Source organism: Gadus chalcogrammus, chromosome 13 (genome assembly GCF_026213295.1).
Source record: "Gadus chalcogrammus isolate NIFS_2021 chromosome 13, NIFS_Gcha_1.0, whole genome shotgun sequence".
NCBI classification, from domain to species: Eukaryota; Metazoa; Chordata; class Actinopteri; order Gadiformes; family Gadidae; genus Gadus; species Gadus chalcogrammus.
The window spans coordinates 16,301,756-16,317,925 of record NC_079424.1 but is presented as its reverse complement, the minus strand read 5'-3'; positions in this window follow the sequence as shown (position 1 = coordinate 16,317,925).

Genomic DNA, 16,170 nt, shown 5'->3' with positions numbered 1-16,170 from the left:
TAATGTATAAAATTCATTCTTTATGAAGTAGATTTATAACAAATAATAACACAATCATAGACATAAACACGCAAAATCCCTTACCCTCCTTCCCCAAGATAGGTGTGTCCCAAAAATATATATATGAAGAGCCATTTTAGTACATCCCCTTAATAAGACCATGGTATTAGTTGTATTGTTGTAGTAGTAGTCGTATTATCATTTTACTTTAATTGAGAGTCACTTATTTTAGATTGAGTTGCATATATATTTTAGGTTTATTCTGTTGTTGGTTTGATGTATGAATCAAGTTTATTTGTGGTCATATGCAAAATTATCAATAGCCTACCAGATAATTATTCCCTTTATCTCTTTCAATTGGTTAACCATTTATAATTATGAAGTATTGTGTGCAAAAGCTGCTTGTTGTGTTAATTCTATTCTATTTACTTTAATGTATTTAGCATCAGCAGCTGTAACAAATTTCCCACGAGAACCGGAACCGGAATCAGAATCTGAATTAGCTGTAGTAGTAGTAGCAATAGAAGCAGTCGTATCAGAAGTAGTAGCAGTCAGGCTAATCACATAGTGGGGGATGAACAACCCCCTACTAGGCTGTAGGCGATGAGGCGTACAAAGGCTGCGTGTTTGCTCTCTTTCCATAGCCGTTGACATGCAATGGATGGTTTGATAGCGTGAGGCACGCGCTGGCGATGCGTGCTGTCTATAGACTAGTTTAACAATAAAACATTTAAATAGCAATGACAAGCGAGATAAAAAAGCAGGTCATTGAGAAAAAGGACCAGTGTTGGCTTGGTGTGTGTAGATACAGTTAGATATACAGATATACAGTTTGTTTGCCTTGTTGTGTGTAGATGTGCACTTTGTTTGGCTTGGTGTGTGTAGATATACAATTTGCTTTGGAGAAAAGAGGGGCGACTGACTCCCTGTCTCTTTGGACACTTTAATCGCCATCACCAGGACAAATGTAAGGCTGTAGGTGGGATAAGTATATGCATGTCAACAATAACAACAAATGTGTGTGTGTTCAATTCGGATTCCATTGGCTCTACAGAAAGCCTTTGTAGCACATCCTGCACACGATGGAAAGATACAAACACAGAGCAGCTTGTTTGGATTTCAGTCGTTCAATATGTAAACAGTGTGGTTAAATTCTGCCATTCCTTCCACTCTAGTGCGAGCTGTGTTTACCTGCACCGCAACTACTATGCTGCACTGTTGTTTGTTATCTGATATGCTGCAATATGATAAATGCACCCAATAGCACACAGTGGAGCGAAAGCGGTGGTTTTAATGAACAGTGCTGAAGTGCACATCCCTCGCATCGCGTCGCGTCTTACGAGAATAATAGCATGCTTTGGTAACTGTGTAGCCATACTTGAAGTATTAAAGGGTCTCTTTAGATTCATCGAACACCTTAGGAATCGCTTACGTTGCTGACTTATGAAATATAACATACCCAGCAATGTTCCGTTGAAGTTTCTTCCCCCAGTCCATGATTTTCAGTTGAATTCAGCTCCACTCAACATGTGGCTAACTTCTAGTGCAAAGATTTACAGATAAAACAACCCCCTAGTCAGCTCGGTGGACCAATTAATCTTTAATATATTTTTCTTTTTTCCCACCCATATCGAACTCGTTACGATGTTGGAATCGATCCAGACAGACCAATGATAGCGTACAAATCCATCCTTTATTGGCCCCCGTGGTAGAAGGATTATGGACTGGGACAAAGCGGCTTTCAAAAAACTCTGAAATTGATGCGATCAGCATAGCTTACTGCTGGCGGTGCACACGCCTTTATAGATTTCCTCAAAGTCTCTCAGATCTATTCGGGCCGCTGCTCCTGTAATGTTTGACAGGGTGTCAGATATTACCCCGTTTACAGTTTGACATTGTAGCAGTTTAGCCGAGCGTGGTTTGCGTGTGGCCACCAACGATCTGTCGGGCGCTCACCGCCCGCTGATCACCTGTCAGAGCGGGGCTCCTCAGCGTTGGTTAAGAGTGCTTTCACACGTCGGCTGCGCTTAAGTTGCGAGGATGATCCTTTTTTTTGCTCTCACCCTACCAAGCCTGATGCAGTGTCACTTAACTTCCAATTAATGTGCTCTTTGCAACAAGGACAACAACAAAGACGCGATATGTGTATACTCGTGGAGGACGTATAAAGAGTCCATCTGTATTATGTTATGTAATTGCAATGCTATGGCAGAGAGGAATCATTGTTATCCATGTGTCATTTAACAATTCTACTCAGATAGCTATTATATGTAATACTGTGATATGATTGGCGTCATTCGACAATATGTACATTAACAGTAATTTCAGGCTACATTATGAAGATATTAAGGTGCTGTAGTCCATGTTATAATTCAGCACCTGTTTGCTCCCAAAGCTTCTTACGGTGAGCTAATTAGTAGGCAAACGCTCTCTGTATCAGCCTCCCATAGCAAAGTCTTCAACTGGATGCATACCAGATTAAACGAGCATGACACACTTTCAAATAAATATTTAAAATATTGTGATGAACACACACACAAACACAAACAAACACACACGCACACACACACATACATAAACACACACACACACACACACACACACACACACACACACACACACACACACACACACACACACACACACACACACACACACACACACACACACACACACAATCACACACACACACACATACATCATCACACACACATACAAAAACCACACACACACACACACACACACACACTCACACACACACACACGTAGGCTTAACTGTAATGCCTTGGGGCTCATCTTAGGCGTAAGAGCTACCAGGCTATGCTGTCATACACACACACCTACACACACGTACACACACGTACACACACACACACACACACACACACACACACACACACACACACACACACACACACACACACACACACACACACACACACACACACACACACACACACACACACACACACACACACACACACACACACACACACACACACACACACACACACACAGATACACAAACAAGCAACACCTACACCCACGTTGATAAACTTGAAAGGAGGAAAGAGAGTAGCAACACAATATATAGAATCCAATAGCATGTGAATGCCTTCAATGCATTGCCTTCATAAATTCTGACTTCAGTCTTATGGTGCCCACATCAAAAATGTATTTCGGCCTAAGACAAACAAACCACAGCTTTGCAGTACATTCGTTTCTTTATCTTTTTAACAAAACCCCAGCATCACACGCATCTTCATATTCAAAGTAAATGCTTCCGGGAAGCTTAGCTGAGGAAATTTTGTCTTGTTAGGTATGAATCATATTTTTAAATATCTTTAAGTATTTGGAAAAAATGACTTTATATATAAGCACTTTTTGATAACGCAAGTGCAGCAGAATCCTTAAGGGAGTGCAAGTTCACGCACGTTTAGTTTTTATCCACACATGAGGAAATCAGGTTGCCCTGGTAATGAAGCTGGAACTTCACTGCAGTCTTCTTAATGCTGACTCATTGCTTAAGCCAAGTGCCAGAATTTAGGCCGCTTCTGCAGAGCCTTAACAGCTCGTAGCAATATTCAATCAGCGGCGACAGCACGTCCGTACATACCGTCTGAACTGGAACATCGCCTGCCAACACTGGCTCTTGGCGAGCTCCGAAAGCATTGATCTTCACAGAGCCGATCACCGTCAACCAGTCCCTTTACAATTTAACACAGCCATCATTGGCCCAATGTTTGTAATATTGATTCGAGTCTTGTATTTCAACCTTTGAATAATAGATTTGGAAGCGTTTTGCCTTTGTTTAAAGTGCAGTGTGCATGTGGCAATACTGGCCCTTGGATCCAGACTGCTGTTATTGGCGCCAGGCAATGCAATCACCGTGAACAAAACCCAAAACAATGAAAACCCATCAACGCTCCCCATCTCTGCACGCATCAAACAGCCATCATTCGTTTGCCTTTGAGCAATATATTCATCATTGTCTATTCAGTTGTGCTGGATCCCACACAAAGCCAAGCGACTGATTGATCGATTCAAACATCAAACTTTTGGCTGGGATTCAACCTTCTGGTCCCTCTCATCCAAGGCATTTTCACACTGTGTACCTCTCTCGCTTTTCTCTCTCGCTCTGTTCAGTGAAACGATGAGAGTGTTTTTCTCTCCCCGACGGAGGGTGGATGAACGAGTGGCAGGAAAGTGTGAAGCAAAGGGCCTTGGAGTGACGGAGGAAGCAGACACTATACCAGCAGCGGCTGCGCGGGGCAGTTGGTTGGGAATGAGCGACGCCACTCACAGCGGTACAGTGCTCAAACGCACACAATCCTGGCGCAGAGGGACGCCGAGGGAGAAGCGAGGCAAGGGATTGAAAGGAGAGGAAGGATCAATGCCAGAGGGCAGAAAGAGAATCCCCAGCACCTCGAATAAACTGCAGTTGCCGACCCAGGAGTCGGCCTGCTGGTGATGGAGGATAACGGTGCACGGCTGTACTAATGATGCGTAGGTGGGCTTTAGAGTGATGCCAACTAAAGCCAGCTATTTGCGCCAGATGACCTGATCGGTACCAACCCCCAGCTCATTCCCTCCACAGGGAGGCCTCAATTGAAATCCAATTCTGCAGCCGGTATCATTGCCGCTGTGTGGCAGATTGACGTCTGAACAGAGACCACGAATACAACATCTCGGCATTCTCAGTTTGTTACGGCTGTGTCTGTGTGAAACCTGCCTGTTGAATGATATTATTGAATCTCTGGACATTTTCTGCCTAATGGCGGCATAACAATGTCGTGTTTTTCTTCAGTTAAATTCAATTCAAGTCGTCGGGTTGTTATCCACAGAGAAGCGAAAGATGTATCAAGGACAAAATTTGGTTGTTATTTGTTATTTCGCTTATTGATGCGATGGCATAGTATGCAGTCTGGTTTCTTAAAAAAAAAAAAAAAGTAATGACCTGATATGAACGATTCTATCTGGAGTCTCATTTCAAGGGAGTTGAGTCATTCCAGCACCATCACACCCGGGCTCTGCAGCCAGATCATAACACCGTCCTTCATCTCACAGCGAAGGCTCTTAAAAATGCTCAGCACGCTTCTGAATTCATTTTTTCTTTTCTACTGGAGCTGCCAGATAGAGGGCTGACTTGGTCGGTTTTTTCCTCTCCTCTGCTAATACGCGATCAGAGCCGGGACTGAAGGCGGCAGATTTAGGGGGAATTGGGAAGAGGATTAGAGGGACAGAGGCGGCGCGGTTGTCACTGCAGGTGAGGCCTTGATGGAAGCCGACGGCGCAAGACTTGAGTGTCTGGCATGGCGTGGGACGCTCGCTTAATCGCGGAAAAAGCACTGACACTAATTCAGCATAGGTACACGTGCTAATAGAGCCCGGGCAGACGCACGCACAGGAGAGATCTGACGGGACGCGTGACAGGAGAAAGGGCATCTGTTTACAGTCCCTTCTGTTGTAGCTCGACTGGAACACTGGCGTTGTTAGTGTCTCTCTCGGAGGACGTAATGTGCTCTCATCTGTCCTCTACCCTTCAGGCAAAATAACCAAACACATATGCACACGAAATCATCAGACATCGAAAGGGGGGGGAAGGCGTGGGCGGGGGCCTTCTTAAAGCAAAGAACCGCACGGCGTCAATGAGAACCTAGTTTCCTTCCCTCTTACGTCATAACTGATGAGACTCTACAAATGTCAAAAACGCACCACAGCGTGCATCGCATGGCACGCGTCGCATGGCATGCGACGCGTCTGCCCTATAGGCTCCCTGACTTCTTTCCACTGTGGTTCAATATGGTCGCATTTCCTTCTAAATCTGTCGCTGCAGGAAAGGGGGGGAGGCTCTCTCTCTCTCTCTCTCTCTCTCTCTCTCTCTCTCTCTCTCTCTCTCGCTCTCTGTGTCGCCCGCAGTGGCGGTTGGCAGGCGTTCGTAGACGTTCCTGGTATTATCCCATTATTATAACCACTCTTGAACTGCATTGCCAGGGCTTCACTGATGGGCTTTTCTATAGATTTACTGCCCATAGCGACGCTAAATTTACACTATCAATTGTGCTGTCAACCCTCTGCGGTGGAGGGGGGGCTAGGGGGGTCCGTTGGCTCAGCTCGGACATTAAAAACCTTGGTCAGCTGCTTATTCATTATTTCAGACCGGGGTGTAAAGTAGTTTATGGGATGTCAATTTTAGTTGAGGCAATTATGGTGTATGTTCGGTGAAGCAGCATGCAGGAATTTAAATGGGATTAGCCATGCGGGCCTCTGGGGCACGTTGATTGAGATGAGGCTGGTGTGGAGGATAACTTCAGCGTGTTGGCGGAGATGAGGCTGGTATGGTGGATAACTTCAGCGTGTTGGCGGAGATGAGGCTGGTGTGGAGGATAACTTCCTGTAAACACTGTGATTGTTATTGCAACTCCTGGAGAGAATTCACAGATGATTCCACAGCTTAATGTTTCAGTCTTTTTTGTTAAATATAAATATTTATTCAATTTAGTGGTTGAGTAAAAATGAAGAGGTTATAACTGTTTTGCGTTGTTTAACCGATCGTTCTAGATGTCTGTCGTCATTCTTTTTTCATGAATGTGTTGATGTGATTGTGAATCTATAAGCCAATATACTATAGAGCCTGTTTGTTTGGATATGGTTTTCCCCCAGCCCTACTTAGATCTGTATATCAAATATGTATTTGCATATTTCTAAGAACTCAAGTGTTCTGTTGACGTTTGACTTGTATGATGACACCTGAGATAGATCCTGCTGGCCAGATGTGAAACCAAGTGGAGTGGAAGTTATTCTAGATTGAACGCATCTGGCAGCTGCCCTGCATTAGTGCAGCATGATTCCCATCAGCTGAAGAGTAGAACAACCTACTGTATATAGTGTTAAGATGCTCCATCTTTTTCTGTGTGAATTGTTAACAATCTGCATTACACCAGTGTGTTTGTGTTTGGTGTGTGTGTGTGTGTGTGTCTGTGTGCATATGTGTGTGTGTTCTCTCCTTGTAGTAGGGTGGTCGTGGAGTGAGTTGAACAGGCTCCCAGGAAGAAGTGCAGTATGTTAGGCTAGCCTGTCTTGGGTCTAAGCCAGAGCTGCTGTAGATAACCCAAGGAGAAATTAGTTACGCTAGCCTGGGTCTTAGGCGGAGCTGCTGTAGATTACCCAAGGTGCAGTGTGTTACGGTAGCCTGGGTCTTAGCCCGAGCGCTGGTTAACCCAAGGTGCAGGGAGTTATGGTAGCCTGTGTTGGGCCTCAGCCAGAGCTGTGGTTAACCCAGTCATCCTATGCTAATAGATGCCTCCCTCTGCAGGCCTGCCTTCATCATGAATAATTGTTCACGAGGTGAAGCTTTCTTGGAAGAGCAATGTGTTTGTAATTAGGCGCCCCCCACCATGTGCAACTTTCACCTCAAATAGGCATCTCTGAAACAAACACACACACACACACACACACACACACACACACACACACACACACACACACACACACACACACACACACACACACACACACACAAGCACATATACACAAACACAAACACACACACACACACACACACACACACACACACACACACACACACACATACACACACACACACACACACACAAACACACACACACACACACACACACACACACACACACACACACACACACACACACACACACACACACACACACACACACACACACACACACACACACACACATAGTCAAGACATACACACATTGACCACATGGCCGCTTTGTAGTCCCGGTTTCCTCCACAAAACGACATTAAATCGAAGCCGTTCAGACAGGAGAGACGATCCGGTGGCTAAAATTAGATGCTGTGGCCGCATTCTTTGTAAATAGGAGAAGACGGATGTGCGTGATATAGTGAAGTACAAGGGTTCACGCTTTACTGCTCTTGTTCACCTGCATGTTCTTCAACATGTATACATCCGGACCTACTCTTAGAGCACTCTCTCGCAGGAGGAACTAGTGCTCGACAAAGTAAGGCTGACATTTTTCCTCCAACACATACTCCCTTCATATTTGCATGGAAGTAAACTTGAGACTAATACAAGTTTGCAATCCACTGAGCATGGTCTGTATCTATTTTGTTTTAAAATGAACCGTTGAGGCAATTATCATGAGGTATAGTGAAAGTAGGCAGCAAATGTGGTGTGTAAATGATTGATGAGGCCGATATTCCTACTTTAATATTGTGCACTGGTGTTGAGTCTACGATGCAAAAAAGAAAATATGGACTAATGTTTGCATATTTCTCTCGTCTGATTCTAAAATTAAGAACCGTTGTTTAAACATACATTGAAAAAAAGGTTCAGAAGGCTCCTGAACGTTTATGCAGAGGCCTTGTTGTCCATGGCATACTTATCTGGTCTAATTAGCCATATCCTAACCCGACAATGACAATCATGTTATTGTGTGTATAGTCACACAACAAACTTTAAAGTCGAACATCTACTGAACAATAACCATGCTAATGGTAATTTGTTGAGCTTTAAGATTGGTTTTGGAATAACACATCTAAAAAGCCCCGGGCATGAACACATAATGATGAGATCCACAGATTGTAGGATGAATTAGAAAAATGCTGTGCAACTGCGATTTTTACTGAAGGGTTACTTTGAGGGAGTTGGTATTCGGCTGTCTCCCCTAGTTAGGGTATATGAGGTAAACCTGCCTGTTCTGGAAATAGGAAAGGGTTCATAGAAGAAAAGATGGTCGAAGAGGATACCACTTTTTAATGTAGGTCGCACATGTAACACCATTGCATTAGCAACGCCTAATTGCTTTCATGTATACAACAGCGTGACATCTCAATTTGCAAGGCATAGTAATTAATGTTCCATCCGGTGGTGGCTCGTGTCATAGTCACATTAGGAACCACATCTGTTTGCAAGAAACACGTTGGACACGTTGATTGGATTGTACGCTGAATACATGTTTTGTCTTCCTATAAAATTGTTATGAGCCTAGAACCACATCTACTTCCACAGGTCCCTACTGTCCAAAAACCCTGGCCATTGATTCAAACTGCTACATATGCTTGATGTAGCTCACACGCGAGAGTGCTAGGTTTCCAAAGCGGCTGTCAGTGTGGTCATTTTGTGTGTGAAGAAGCATGAAACCCTCTTTCTCGCCGAGCCGTAGTAGAAGGAGCCCCGGGGCGCTGAGTCTGTTCGCTGAGTCACGGCGGGTCACTCCAGTCCAGCCTCTGATCGGACTGAGGGACGGCAGGGGACGAGAGCAAGGAAAAACAAAACTCAAGACATGAAAAAATACATATAATCCAGATATGTGTGTCTCGTTCTTGCTCTCTCTCAGTGTCTTCGGAGAATACACCAGTGAAATCAGGACGCAACTTCCTTTCCGGGAGTTAGCATTTCAACGAATGAGTGAATGGGTGAATGAAGAGCTAGATAAATAATGAATTAACGAATAATGTGATGGATGGGTGAAAAAACTGATAAGCGGAGAGCCAGAATGGCCGAGTTAATAAACACTCTCCACCAGGAATAAGGCAGAACGTAATCGTCAAGTCACTCAAGGCAGCTTTACGGCTCTCGTAGAAATAACTCTGCAGCAGCCTGCTCCTACCACACCAACTGTACTGCCTGGTGGGCCGCTGATGCTACAGCAGGAGATTGAAGAGAACCCAATCGATTCTTCCTATATCATCCCCTCCCCTTCCTATCCTGTCCTCCCCTCGGAGATAGAGGCTGTGTTCATTACTGTAGAGGCGGTAATGAATCCCAGAGAGGGCCACTGTGTGTGCGTCTTCTGCTTCGACCTGCGGTCGGAGATGAGCGTGAGCGGAGGGGAGACTCAGAAAGGACCGGGGTGCAGGTTGCTTCTCGCTGCCTCCGCTGCACCCTGTCAAACCTCCGTCATCACCACCGTCACCACCGGTGATGTCACCACTGCCCGCGTACGCCACGGGGACATTAGCCTCCTGAGTGGCCCTGCTCTGAGGGATGAGTGTGAGCTCTGAACCATTATTTCGATGGTGCCTCGCACGCACACAGTTTGTTTTGTTTTAATGGACGAGGGAGCAGTGCCATTAGCGTTGGTTCCAATACTTCTATTGTTTTGTTAAATTAATTGCTCAATTACTCCTCATTTCCGTTACTTAAATTATTTTTTATTATTTGTTTCTCTCCTTTAATATAAACCTGCTCCCACACTCCCTCCCCCTCTTCGTCCCTTCCTCTTTCACATTTTCTCTATTTTCCTCTCTCTTTCTTTCGCTCTCTCCATTGCGCGATCTGCTTCTTCTTCTTCTTCGCTCTTCTCCCCTTCCCCCTCTCTTCTTCCCTATCCCTCTCTCTCGATCCCCCCTTCTCCGTCTCTCTGCCTCCCTCTTTATCTCTCTCTTTATCTCTCTGTCTCTCTCCCCTTCTCTCTCTCTGCCTCCCTCTTTATCTCTCTCTGTCTCTCTCCCCTTCTCCCCTTCTCTCTCTCTGCCTCCCTCTTTATCACTCTCTGTCTCTCTCCCCTTCTCCCCTTCTCTCTCTCTGCCTCCCTCTTTATCTCTCTCTGTGTCTCTCCCCTTCTCCCCTTCTCTCTCTCTGCCTCCCTCTTTTCTCTCTCTGTCTCTCTCCCCTTCTCCCCTTCTCTCTCTCTGCCTCCCTCTTTATCTCTCTCTGTCTCTCTCCCCTTCTCCCCTTCTCTCTCTCTGCCTCCCTCTTTATCTCTCTCTGTCTCTCTCCCCTTCTCCGTCTCTCTGCCTCCCTCTTTCTCTCTCTGTCTCTCTCCCCTTCTCCCCTTCTCTCTCTCTGCCTCCCTCTTTATCTCTCTGTCTCTCTCCCCTTCTCTCTCTCTGCCTCCCTCTTTATCTCTCCCTATCTCTCTCCCCTCCTCCCCTTCTCTCTCTCTGCCTCCCTCCCTCCCTCCCTCTCATCCTAGCCTTTCAGATATATCTGCCGGTACTACAGCAGCCTGAGACGCCTGGTCCCTAATAGAGCGTGTCGCACAAGTTCAATCACCGCTTCAACAGCCCTGGACTGGACACTGAAAAACAAAGACAAATTATCTTCAACGTCAAGAATTTCCAAGGAAGCTGCCGTTTCCGCCGCGAGCCGCCTCTGAGGAGGCCTAATTTGCGTTTGCTGTGCACTAATGAGGCAGGGTGATGAGGCTGCATTACAAAAGACAACGCAGTGTCCCCAGCGAGGCCTATTTTTCTGAGAATCACTTCCTTGAACGAGGCGAAACTCCATTGAAATAAAGCTATTTTGTGCTGTATCTTGTGAAATATTAAATCACGTTCCCCAGTTACATCGTCTCCCTTTCCCTACTGGCTCGTACGGGGTCTTCTAGTTAGCGTGGATGGAAAGAGTCGGAGACGGATACCGATATGTGAGTTGAGTTAGAACATCACAGATCCACAAGAACAACAGTGGAGTCTTAAACACGTTCCTGTGACCCCGTTGGTTTGCTGCTGCGCCCATAAACATTGACATGCGTCAGACTTCTGTGACACTTTTTTCACCATTACACCAAGCTATACATTTCATTCTTCCATTTATGCACGTAATTCATCATGCTGTTGGGAGACCAATAGTTACAGTTGTCCAATTGTAAATCCTGTTTGTCATCCTGATGTGTGTATCAAATATTCATTTATTTAAATATTCATTTGAATACATTGTTTAGAGCGAGAAACACAGCTGTTATTGCTGCTTTGTTCAATGCCATTGAGATGGCGCTAGGGTGATGTAAATACAGTGTGCTGCATCACAATATACCCAACCCATTTCTAATGGCAGTTCTCAGGAAGTGGAGTACAGTAACACACGCATTATTTTGCTATTACAGAGTTCTGCTTCATAGAAAGAATTGCGGTCTAGTCCATAATCTCAAAATCGCAAAAAATGTAGTCATTCCCAGAAACATTTGACCATTGATGTCACTGGATAGGCGTTAAATGTGTAAATGGTCCAACAGACAGACCGACCGACAGACAGACAGACAGACAGACAGACAGACAGACAGACAGACAGACAGACAGACAGACAGACAGACAGACAGACAGACAGACAGACAGACAGACAGACAGACACACAATCAGGCAGACAGGCAGACAAGACAGGCCGACAGACAGACAGACAGACAGACAGACAGACAGACAGACAGACAGACAGACAGACAGACAGACAGACAGACAGACAGACAGACAGACAGACAGACAGACAGACAGACAGACAGACAGACAGACAGACAGACACACAATCAGGCAGACAGGCAGACAAGACAGGCCGACAGACAGACAGACAGACAGACAGACAGACAGACAGACAGACAGACAGACAGACAGACAGACAGACAGACAGACAGACAGACAGACAGACAGCTAGATAGATAGAGTGATGGAGGGATATGTAGATGAGTGATAGATAAGAAGGTGTGTAGAACAGTGTCTAAAATTCTTTAAAGCAGACTTTCCTTGGGATGCCTCCCGGTGGTGTTGGTGTGAGCGTATGCTCTCTCTCCTAGAGATAAGTACTATTAAACCTAAACAGATGACTGCTCTTTTCCTATTGGCCGGGCTGCAACCCACCACCACAGGTACAATATCCCCTCACTCCCTGCTGTGTTTAAACGGCCATAGTGTCCCACCAGCACTGCGTTTAACTTAATCCCCCCAAAGGTCCTTCAGCACTAAAGGAGTCCCTCATTGATTTCATCAAGCAGTGGAAACGGGCGGGGGGGATGGAACATAACACCAGTCATTTGTTTGCAGGCCAGCCCTAGGTGACAAGACGCAATCCATCTCTTCTGTCCCATAAGTCTTTGCTGCATTTGCATTGTGTGCAAATGCAGAACATTTGCAGAAATCCTTTAGATGAACACTGGCTGGCACAGGTCTCATCGGGAGCCATCGATCACGGCTCGCCAGGGCCGGATAACTCCACGTCCGCAGCAGGCGGTGAGTGCTTTGTGGTTGCCCGTGGCAATGGGGATGTTCTGCGAGACTTCCACTTCTCGGTGGGTGTGGACTAAATTGGTGGAGGAATGACTGGAGAAGGGACCCTTGGACCTCGTTTGTCACACTGAAGAACCTCCTGCACACAGCAGGGGTCCAGAAAGCAGAAAGTACAGGATTGTGAGAAGAACGTTTTGAAGCTTGAAGCGAGTGCCCAGCGGTTAGTGAGGGAAGTTAACACCGCAGGACACATTCTAGTGATTTGAGGGAACTTTTACCTGAACTGACCTGACCATACAAAAGCTTAAGTTATCTTTATCTTTTAACTGATTTGACCTTATCTTACTTCTCCTGTCCACAACAGTCAGAGGGATAGATAAAGACTGAGATAGAGAGAGCATGAGAGAGAGAGGGAGACAGAGAGAGAGAGAGAGAGAGAGAGAGAGAGAGAGAGAGAGAGAGAGAGAGAGAGAGAGAGAGAGAGAGAGAGAGAGGGAGACGAGAGAGAGAGAGAGAGAAGAGAGAGAGAGAGAGAGAGAGAGAGAGGAGAGAGAGAGAGAGAGATAGAGAGAGAGACAGAGGAGGAGAGAGACAGAGAGAGAGACAGAAAGAGAGAGAGAAGAGAGGAGCGAGAGAGAGGAGAGACTGAGAGAGTGTAGAGAGAGAGAGCGAGAGAGAGAGAGAGAGAGAGGATGAGAGAGAGAGAGAGAGAGAGAGGATGAGAGAGAGAGAGAGAGAGAGAGAGAGAGAGAGAGAGACAGAGAGATAGAGAGACAGAGAGAGAGAGAGAGAGAGAGAGAGAGAGAGAGAGAGAGAGAAGAGAGAGACAGAATGAGGGTGAGCAGAGTAATGTCAGCATATTTCCACAAAACGCACCAAGACCTAATTTAAGATTTCAAAAAACCCTGAAGAGTTCAGAGAGAGGGCTGCTTTATCTCTCCATTCTGAGACGTCTCTGGCTTGGTTGAATCATTAAGATTAGATTACTTGCCTGTTCATGGGGTGCCGCGTTGGACGGCTTCCCACCTCACTTATATCGTCCCAAATCTCTCTCTCTCTTTATCTCTCTCTCCCTTTCCCTCTCTCTGTCTAGCTCTCTCTCTAGCTATTGCGCCCTCCTCTCTCTCTCTCTCTCTCTCTAGCTATTGCGCCCTCCTCTCTCTCTCTCTCTCTCTCTCTCTCTCTCTCTCTCTCTCTCTCTCTCTCTAGCCTCTCTCTCTCTCTCTCTCTCTCTCTCTCTCTCTCTCTCTCTCTCTCTCTCTCCCTCTCCCTCTCTCGCTCTCTCTCTCTCTCTCTCTCTCTCTCTCTCTCTCTCTCTCTCTCTCTCTCTCTCTCTATCTCTCTCTCTCTCTTCTCTCTCTCTCTCTCTCTCTCTCTCTCTCTCTCTCTCTCTCTCTCTCTCTCTCCCTCTCTCTCTCTCTCTCTCTAGCTCTCTCTCTCTCTCTCTCTAGCTCTCTCTCTCTCTCTCTCTCTCTCTCTCTCTCGCTCCCTCTCTCTCTCTCTCTCTCTCCTCTCTCTCTCTCTCTCTCTCTCTCTCTCTAGCTCTCTCTCTCTCTCTCTCTCTCTCCCTCTCTAGGCTTCTTTATATGGGGACATCAGTCATGCAGACTGCCAGTTTAGATTAAGAGCAGATGTCTGCTTAGGAGGGAAAGATGTTTTAAACCTCATACCACCTACGGGTAAATTAGCTTGTGGGAGCACTTCCTATGCAAATGGTCACTTGACATTCATGTTCTGCTGGTACATAAAGGCTAAGCCCCGATCAGGCCAGTTTGAAAATCTGAAAATCTGAAAGCACACTTCAGTGCTTTCAGATTTTTAAACGCAAAGTACTACAAAGTACTATTGATGTAACTGCCAATGGCTTGTGCTATTTAATTATTTACTTATGTATTTAATGTATTTATTGATATGCTTTGCCTTGAAAGTTGATTTTAATCACTCCAATTTTTGTACGGTAACATACAGACACACACACACAAAAACACACACACGACAACACACTGATGACGCACACTGTCTTAATTGCTATTACTAGAAAGAATGTGTTGTCATTGGAAACTTCCAGCTGATTCACCAATGGCACCCCGGATTCTGTCTGTACAAGCAGCTGATAAAACTCTATCCTTCTCCAGAGCATAAACCTTTAACCCTCAGTAAGAAATCCTTAGTAAAGTCAAACCTCCAATTCTTCCCCTGGCTGTTTAAGGGAGCAAAGAGAGAGGGGGAGGTTTGACAATGAGGTGAGCGGGTGTCGACGCAGAGCTCCTAAAGTGGTTTTAATTCCACACTCTGAGCCCTGGGAGACCTTGCTTGGCCAGTAATTACTCACTGTTTTCCTGATGAGGGGTGATGCACTTGTTGCAGAGGATTGCCATGTGAAAGCCAGTAGGGGGTGGAACACACTACCTGATCAACCTCTTCACCTCACACACTGGATAACCACTGATGCTCTCTCGGCCAAGTGTCTGTCTTGAGGATCATCTCGTCATCGCCCGTCTCTCTCTCTCTCTCTCTCTCTCTCTCTCTCTCTGTCTCTCTCTCTCTCTCTCTCTGTCTCTCTCTCTCTCTCTCTCTCTCTCTCTCTCTCTCTCTCTCTCTCTCTCTCTCTCTCTCTCTCTCTCTCCCTCTTTCTCTCTCTCTCTCTCTGCTCCCCCTACCTCCTATGAACCAGCTTGTGTGTCACACACACTATTTGCCATGGTATTTATTTCACACCCTTCATTAACGCCGTACTATGAAGTACAAAAGGGAGGGCGTTCGTTGAAAACTTTTGAAAGGCTGCTTCAGCGTTTCTTCTTCGTTTGTGTTTTTTTATTTTTTATTATTATCTTCCTGGAACTCCTTTTTACGACTGGAGCGAGCGGCTGTCCGCTACGGTACACATCCGACGAGTCATCACCTGAAATTGCAGCCTGCGGGATGAGGCGGAGCGGAGGGGGACATCATTAGCTGGGTGGGATGCTGGATGTCAGAACACAACACTGCCTTAGATTTATGGAGCTTGTTAGTCCACACTTCCAGCCAGTCCCTCGGCACTCTCACACTTATCTCGCCCATCTTGCCTCTCTCTGTTTTATTGAACTCGTCTTTTTGCCTTCTCTCTCTCTCCCTCGCTCTCTTAACCTCTCTCACGTGTCTCTTTGCCTCTCTCTCTCTCTCTCTCTCTCTCTCTCTCTCTCTCTCTCTCTCTCTCTCTCTCTCTCTCTCTCTCTCTCTCTCTCTCTC